The 7,252-nt window shown below is 39.9% G+C and overlaps 1 non-coding gene across 1 annotated transcript; it reads left to right on the top strand.

Moving 5' to 3' along the window:
- Positions 1-5,262: 5,262 nt before the first annotated feature.
- Positions 5,263-5,458, top strand: LOC131305735 (U2 spliceosomal RNA). Its single transcript, XR_009193297.1, has one exon. It is a non-coding gene; the product is annotated as a U2 spliceosomal RNA (small nuclear RNA).
- Positions 5,459-7,252: the final 1,794 nt, after the last annotated feature.

Genomic DNA, 7,252 nt, shown 5'->3' with positions numbered 1-7,252 from the left:
TTCAGATCTGATTCTACACTATATACGATATTCCATTCCGGCCCTCACTAGCTCTTTGCTAGGTTGTACAAGGAGCATGCCCGAGGGGGCTACTATGCTCATCAGGGGCTTATGCACTCCATGACTTTCTTATGTTATGTGGTATCGAAGATTGAATTTTGCTGCCAACCCTAGTCAGCAAGCTGAAAAAGCCCTTTCTCCTTTTCATAATAATTAGTTCACTATTGTCTCTCAAATAGGAAGGGATTCCGGGATTCTTAAGTTCTAAGAGGATCTGCCTTTGATTGAATTTTGCTGCCAACCCTAGTCAGCAAGCTGAAAAAGCCCGTTCCCCATTTCATAATAATAAGTTCACTATTGTCTCTCAAATAGGAAGTGCAACACCCTATCCCACATTGGAAGTTTATATGGATGATCTTGGGCATATAACAAACCTTGTGGGCTACTACTAGTACCTTGTGCTTAAGCTTTTGGGCCATGTGGTGTGGCTTGTGGATCAAAATCGGGGTACTGGGCCAGTGGTCTGCTTGGGCTGTTACAGGTGGTATCAAAGCTATCCATGTACACGACCATGTGGGCCTTGGAGTTTGGTTGGATTTGGTTATTGGTTTGATTAGTATCGGTGATTATAGTGCTCAACCCCTCGTGAGGGCGCGAGGCTATAACGTTGGGGAGATTGCAACACCCCGTCCCACATTGGAAATTTATATGGATGATCTTGGGCATATAACAAACCTTGTGGGCTACTACTAGTACATTGTACTTAAGCTTTTGGGCCATGTGGTGTGGCTTGTGGATCAAAATCGGGGTACTAGCTAGGCCAGTGGTCTACTTGGGGCGTTACAGGAAGGGATTCCAGAATTCTTAAATTCTAAAAGGATCTGCCTTTACATATGACATCCAAAGCCGGGCTCATAGATTTCTGGCATTTGAGGGTGTGATCGATCTCTAGAAGCAAAACCATGGATCAAACCTTCAGCTTCAATGCAACTCCTTCTTGGCTTCTTCGGTAAATCATTGTCATTCATACATCTCCGTAGTTCTTCAACTCCATCCTACCTCTCAACAACAGCTTGAACAGTACAAAGTATGAAGTTCAAATCATTGTCGTTCATGCGTTTTTTTCTTGCTTACTACCGGTAAAAGAGTGATTAGTGTATGTATGATATGTTTTTAGACATCTTAGCCACATCTTATTACTCCTGGCAGCATGTTTCGACATCTGGCTGCTATTTTTTAAAGCCTGGTTACGGAACACGCGTTTTAGTGTATGATCTTCTTTTGGATATCATGGCCGCGTCTTATTATACTTGATCGCATCGTATTACTCCTGGCCGCTTGTTTTGACACTTGGCCGCTTGTTATTACTCTTGGCCTCGCCTTATTAGGCTGCTTTTTATTACTTCTAGCCGCTTTTTTGACATTTGGCCGCTTGGTATTACTCTTGGCCGCGTCTTATTACATTTGGCCGCATCTTATTACTCCTGGCCGCTTGTTTGGACACTTGGCCGCTTGTTATTACTTTTGGCCTCTTCTTATTACTCCTGGCCTCTTGTTTTGACACTTGGCCGCTTGTTATTACTACTCTTGGCCGCGTTTTATTACAATTGGCTGCTTCTTATTACTATTGGCTGCTTGTTTTGATACTTGGCCGCGATTTTCTGAAAGCGGGACTAGTATACCCGTCATCATGGCCGGAGCGTGGGGCTTCTAATGAGGAATTTGGGTTTTGAAGTGGGCCTCTAGGACTTAGTGGACTGAATTGAGCTTACAAGCTGGCCCACCTCATTTTAAGCCAAATCCCAATGAAAAAATCTCAACAAAAAAAAACTTTTAAGAATGTTTCAGTTGGGCCAAAAATCTCATGCGTCGCCTTCGTGTTGCACTACTACCTTGGCCTAGCAAACCTTACCCAAACCAAGTTCAAAGGTTTTTTCTACTTTGTGTCGAGAACCACGTTAGTTGGCTAAGGTCTCTTTCCCTATTAGTTTGTAAGTGGATCATCAATCAGCTGATATTATACTAAATTAATTTTTTGAGGGGGAAGGCCCACCTTGCTCTTGGGGTCTTTTGAGTGTCACCTTGGTTTGGTGCACCCCGTCCAAATCAAGTTTAAATCACATCAAGGCTGTACGTGTTTGCGTCAAGGATTCTTGGATGGATTTAAGGAGGAGTAGGCAAAGGGAAAAATGAAGTGAAAAGCCTGACGTTAAACTTTGGTTTCTCAATCATTCCATTCCCCTTGATATATCCCATCAAAGATCTTTGATCCAAACAAAGCCTAATAGAGTTCAACAAGTTGAGCAAGATAGGAGAAAATTAGTGCAGACCTTCCTTCTGCCGGCCACTCCACGGATTAAAGCATGCTGTGAACTAGTCGATTTCATGGGTATTGGTTCCTCCTCCGCGTTTGCCAGCAAAAAAGGAGAAGGTTAATTGATACAACAACCGGTACAACACACAAGTATAAGAATAGAAGTTGAAAGTTAAACTAGATACGGTTGTGACTTGGAAGTGTCCCTCCCTTTTCAGCTCATCTACTGTGCGACGGTGTGAGCATTAGTATCACAAGCCAATTGAAGAAAACCTACCAAGTGAAAAGAATGTTTGAGTTTGGAACAAAACCAAAAATAGAAAACGATTTATTCAATGAATTATTCTTGAAACGAATGCCACCATTGATGAGAAATAGTTTGATGATGAGTAATTTTACATTCTATATGAAATCCTCAGTGAAGTAATTGATTCGAGATCGATCCAAGTTTTTCAATGAAAGCTTCATGGATGGAACTCTTGGAAGCCCTTCGTACTGGCTTCAGGTGTGTCTCTTTTGCTTGAAAAATCCTTATTAAAGGTTGGCCTTTTATAGTCTCCAGGTAACTAGGACTAAAAAAAACCACTGCAAAAAGATGCATCACATGTGTCTCAGGCGCATTTGAATTGCGCCCCAGGCGTGCATCATGCTTTGCGCTCCTTTTGTAAGGCACATTTAAATTGCGCACCGGCCGGGCACACCTAGAATTTCTTTTCAGCCAGCCAACTTTACAACTTTTACAACTGTTGTTCCATAGGTTCAAGCTCATGTTTCTCAGGCACAATTGAATTGCTCCCTGGGCACATCCTATTTTCCCTCATTTTGTAATGCGCCTTGGGAGCATTCGGTTATTCCTTTTTGATGTAATGAACTATTGAAACAGACATTCAATTTTTCATGAAACAGCCAAGAGGCATAACAAATGCACCAACATTTCACATAGACATCAATCATTTTGATTCAAAACACAGTTATAGTTGTTGCCAAACAATGTATCATTTAGATTAATTCATTTTTCCACAAAAAATACCAATCAGAAGCAAGAATATCGCTTGGTTCAATGTGGGGTAAGAGAAACTGTACGTTTATTGTTGTATAATGGGTTTTAATCCAATTTAAAATGAGAAACATCCACGCGTTTTACCGGAATGAATCATATTTTTTACCCATCAAGGGTAAAATGGTCACTTCATTAGATGTACAAACAATATTTTATCTAAACTACGTACTTGGGCTAGAAAGTAAATAGGACAAGCTTTCTAACGGTCCAAACCACTAGAAAATTGGAGTTCAGGGGTGTCCGGGGCAAGTCCGTAAAGTTTGACATGCTATGCAGCATTAATGCGCCTCTGCGCACTACAATGCGCCCCGGGCGCATCCTGAACATTCCTTTGCGCCCAGGCGCACTACAATGCGCCCCGGGCTCATCCTGAACATTGCACAACAAGTCCAACTTTGCGGACTTGCCCCAAACACTCCCGAACTCCAATTTGCTAATGGTTGGAACCGTTAGAAAGCTTGTCCAATCTACTTTCTTGCCGAATTGGTTTCGATGAAAAATAATTTGTACATCAAAATACATGACCATTTTACCATCAATTGGTCGAAAAACACATTATTTCAATAAAACGTTTGTATCTTATTCATTGTTAATCAAATTAAAACCAATTATATAATGATGAATAAGGTTTTCACAGTATTAAAAGCAGAACAAAGGGAATAAAAGCTGCTTATTGAACTCATTATTGGGTAGTCTTCTCCAAGAGGACATGAGGCTTAATTTTCATCGGAGGAATGATCTTCTCTAGGATCATAGGACAGAATCCCAAACCATTTCTCAATAATAGTTAATTTCAAACAGCTTTAGATCACTTGGTTTCCTCTAATTCAGATCTTCCAACAGTAATAAGAAGATGAGATATGAAAAATAAATTTTAGTAATTGTTAAGAATGGGTACGCACCTTTGCATAACAAATTGTTAAGAATGGGTACCCTATCCTACAATAAGGAAGTGCACCCTAAAATCTTAAGAAAGTGCCTAAACCCTTGGGTACCCTACCCTACCTCATACCCTAGAGAGTGGACTGTTCGAACTTCATAAATTGGACTTGACACCTTACAAAATTAATAGGTGGATTTGTGGGGCTTATGAAATTCACATAATGAACCTATGACCAATTTTTTAAAGCTTGTTTTGGTGGGTCTGTTCTAAACTCTATTGTTTTCAAGTTGTGAACTCTGGTTTTCATGAATTTAATTTAACTTACCCAAAATAATACAAACTGACCCAAAAAATACGAAAAACTCTCTGTCAGTTCATTTCTTAAGTAATTTTCTTGTAGGTATGATCTTTAGAACCCAAAAAATACAAAATTTTGATCACTTTTTTGGCCCAAGATAGGGAGCTCCATGAAAATCACGAGCATAGTGCCCCCAAATCCAAGAACCACATATTACTTGCATATTTGAACCATTTCTAAACTTTTGAATCAAAACATATGTCAATGAAATCTTCATGGATGGAAATCATGGAATCACTTCTTACAGGCTTCTTGTGCCTCTTATGCTTAATGATCCTTTTAATGTTTAAAAGATTGCCTTTTTTTAGTCTCCTCCCAATCCGGACAAGAAAAACTCAATAAAAAACAAATTAAAAATTTTCGTTGCATCACATTCGCCTCAGGCACCATTCGAGTAGGGGGGGGGGGGGGGGGGGTGAATTTTATCCTAACCAATTTGATACTCTATAAATTCTGCAGTTACTACAATGTAACTGAGATACATGGATTCACAAGGTGCTCATAGGCTTCAAAAAACCAAGTCGAATTGATGGCACAAACCAATTAGAGAGTTTGCAATTTTGGGGTTTGTTTCCCACATCAACAATGCAGAATAACGAGGAGAGAAAACGCGACTATAAAATAAGCAGCCCAAGAGAAAAGAAGACATACCTTTCTCGGATTTCTGGCTAAGATCCAGTGTAGTATCTGTTCTTATTTGTTTAATATCTGATATGTGGGGCCATCAGCTCACTCTTTATTAAATTAATTTTTTAAGGGGAAGGGCCCACTATAGTACGTCTACTTGGGTCTCTCATGCGTCGCTTTGGTGTTGCACTATTGCATTGGCCTGACGCACCCCACCCAAACCAAGTTCAAAGGATTCTGCTACTTCATGTCCTGAACCAAATAAGTTGGCTTGACATCCGCAGATGTGTCAACTATTTACGGTCTAAAACTCAGTTAAAAACAAATTAAAAATATTTGCGGCATCACATGAGCCTCCAGTGCCATTCGAGTGTGCCCCAGTGCATTTAAGTTGCGCCTGGGCGTATCAACATGTCATGTCCAATTTGGTATTTTTTTTGATTGGCTGTCCAATTTGGTACGGTTGAAAATTTTATATTCTATGTGAGATTATCTAGGATTTTATGCTAGAACAATTGCATAATGACACCAGTAAAAGTAATCAAACAGTCAACCAAAATATCTTTGAAAAGGCTGTGGTGTGTTTGAGGCACGCGGAACCGCGCTCTCCCATAATTATGAACGATACACCTCCTTTTAAACCAAGTTGGATGATGTTAGTTTCTCAAAATACAACGATCTTTAAGTCTTTTTTTTAGAGTGAGGCGAAACTTTATGAACCAATTATTGCCCAACACCCAAATACTCTGAGAAATATATGATCAAGATGTGCAGATAATTACACAACCAAACCTTGAAGAAGTTCGAGCAAGTGTTTTGTTTTTCTTTTTGTGTTGTTCTCAAAAGGAGATGAACGAGCTATTTAATCTCAAAGTCGTTTTCAATTCCTTTTTCTCCTACTACACCACCATCACTTTACCAATGTCTTTGGATTAAGAATATTTTCCTGAAAAGAGAATGTTAGAAATCCGTTGTGGCGGCATTAAAGATCATAGTTGTAATGTGGTGGCAGTAGAATAACATATAGAAAATACTGTTGATCCTTTTACGTCTTCTCGTTTGGAAATATTCTCAATTTTTGTTGTGTTGCTAATTTTAGCAAGACACCCAAATTTGAATTTGAAAATATTTAAGCCCCGCTTTGGAAGAATGTTAGTGATGAAACGGTTTTTCCTACGCTTTGATGAAGTTTGGACACTCAATGAACACTGAGAAACACTTAAGCAAATTTTTTATGCCTGGATTCCGCCATCTTGTAGTACATTAAAATCTCTATTTATTCATATACAATGGGTCTTGATCCAACTTAAAATGAGAAACATAACGCGTTTTACCGGAATGAATCATATTCCGGCCCATCAATGGTAAAATGGTCACTTCATTTAATGTACAAATGATTTTTTATCCAAACTACATTGGATAGAAAGTAAATTGGCAAGAATTCTAACGGTTCAAACCACGCGCAAATTGGAGTTCGGGTGTGTCCGGGGCAAGTCCGCAAAGTTTGAGCCGCATTAATGCGTCTCAGGCGCAATCCTTCGGGCCCAGGCTCATCTTGAAATGCCACAACAAGTCCCAAATTTGCGGACTTGCCCCGGACACTAACGAACTCCAATTCGCTCGTGGTTTGAACTGTTAGAAAGCTTGTCCATTCTACTTTCCAACCAAATTGGTTTCGATGAAAATTAATTTTTACATCAAAATACATGACCATTTTATCCTCAATTGGTCGAACACCTAGCTAGGCTTCTCGTCCGAGGAATGATATAGGTCTCATTATCGAAATATCTTGATCATCATGTTTTAAGGGAAGGAAGAAAAACGTTCAACCTTGACCCCTAATAAAGGTTGGGAAACCATCTATCTAGAGGGCTAATTTACCGGGGGGGGGGGGGGGGGGGGGGGGGGGGGGGGGTTTATCCTAACCAATCGATACTCAATAATTTCAAATGTTACTACAATGTAATTGGGATACACGGATTCACGAGGTGCTCATGGGCTTCGGCGATT

This window comes from Rhododendron vialii, chromosome 10a, assembly GCF_030253575.1.
Source record: "Rhododendron vialii isolate Sample 1 chromosome 10a, ASM3025357v1".
Classification (NCBI taxonomy): domain Eukaryota; kingdom Viridiplantae; phylum Streptophyta; class Magnoliopsida; order Ericales; family Ericaceae; genus Rhododendron; species Rhododendron vialii.
This window is presented reverse-complemented; position numbering and strand designations above follow the sequence as displayed.